Genomic DNA, 1,632 nt, shown 5'->3' with positions numbered 1-1,632 from the left:
GGCAGCGCGCTGTCAGCGCTGCGGGTCCCGCCCGCCCTCCTGCAGCTCTGTGCCACGCGTGGCACCAACGCAGAGCGGGGACTGCTTAAAAACGTTAATAATCTGCTGCCGTTAAAAGAAAGCGCACGGGCTCGGTGATGAACACGGGGAGCGTGTTTTCTAAGACCTGACAGGGAAGGTGTGCGCGCGTGCTGGCACCCACCCTCAGAAGTAAACTTGAACACATGTACAGAGAGTTACGGATTTCAGTGTGGGGTTGTTAATGGTTTTTATGGAGCTCTGACTGTGGAACGTGCGTGCTGATCTGGGTGTTTTTTCCGTAGTGTTTTTGCATTAGCTTAGGTCTCATCGGTTGGCATTGCACGAGCCCACAGGGATGGAGGGCAGGCAAACATGCGTCTTCCGTCCTGTTTACCTGAAAACTGCTTTGAGCCCTCCCTCCTCCCCTTTTTTAAACACAGGGATGGCTTTTGCTATGGGTGATGCCCTGGATAAAAGCCATTTGGTAACTTATGTGTTTTGTTTCTTTTTTTTAAAGTTCATGCTTCTCAAAATATAACCTTTGCCTTGACCCATAGCATACCCCTCCTCCCCGCAGCAAGAGCACGTTGACGTGTATTTGCCTTGTTAAGTATGGATTTCTCGTGTGGTGTATGCAGGTGTAATACTCTCTCCAATCCTGCTCGTTTACGAACAGGTCTGGCTTCGTTCCAGGGTTCAGATGGCAGAGGTGTATGGTGACAGTCGGAGGCCAGGAAGAGCTCATTTTAGAAATCAGTAATGATTTGGGTGCGCCAGTTTTTGTGCACCCAACTTGCACCTAAGCGTCCTTCACCACCACCCCGCCCCTCCACCACCCCCGACCAGAAAGCGTTGACCTCTTTGCCTTCCAAAATTGCCGTTCTGTAAGATTTGTCAAAATGACTATTTGAATTTGCTGGTCACTTTGAAAGACAAACTCTTACAACCTCTGGCTCCCTATTTTCTTGCCAGCTCCTATGTTACCTTTACTGCTAGGCTTATAATAATTCATAAAGCGACACTGTAGAAGTGTGCTATTTTAAGTTCTCTATAGTCATTATACATTGGAACCTTCCATAACTTTCTTTACAAGACTTAAAAGTAATGTGTGCAAAACATACTCAGTACTGAATTTTTGTAAGTTAGTTTTTGGACTCTGTTTATCTTCTGGCTTGTCACTTATTTACTTGGAGGCTGAGGAACATTTTTAGAAGTGCCTTTCTCTTTCTCTCTGTCTTTCTGTCGCGTAAATCCATAAACCTTTTCCCTTTATTGAAGATACAGGATGAGGGGAAAGGGTGACCTTCAGCAAGAGACTAATAATAATAGTAATAGCAACATCTGTACCAAAGTAGCCAAGGTGATGTCTGTTGCTAGAGTAGAATTTCAGTTGAATCAGTTTCAAAGTCCCAAGTGGAAGCACGTTGTGGATTTTTTTTTTTAGTATCAAAAAGTATTCAAATATGTTCCTCTATATTTGGCTTCACTGTTTAGTTTGTGGCATATATTTACGTGATGCTGAGATTCTGTTTTAGCTCATTTCTTTGTTCAAAGCAGGGTAAGGTAGAGTGTCTTTAAGATACACCCCAGCATTGCATTTCCCAAATTATG

The sequence above is a fragment of the Charadrius vociferus genome, unplaced genomic scaffold (assembly GCF_000708025.1).
Source record: "Charadrius vociferus isolate BGI_N301 unplaced genomic scaffold, ASM70802v2 scaffold475, whole genome shotgun sequence".
In the NCBI taxonomy this organism is placed as follows: Eukaryota; Metazoa; Chordata; class Aves; order Charadriiformes; family Charadriidae; genus Charadrius; species Charadrius vociferus.
This window is presented reverse-complemented; position numbering follows the sequence as displayed.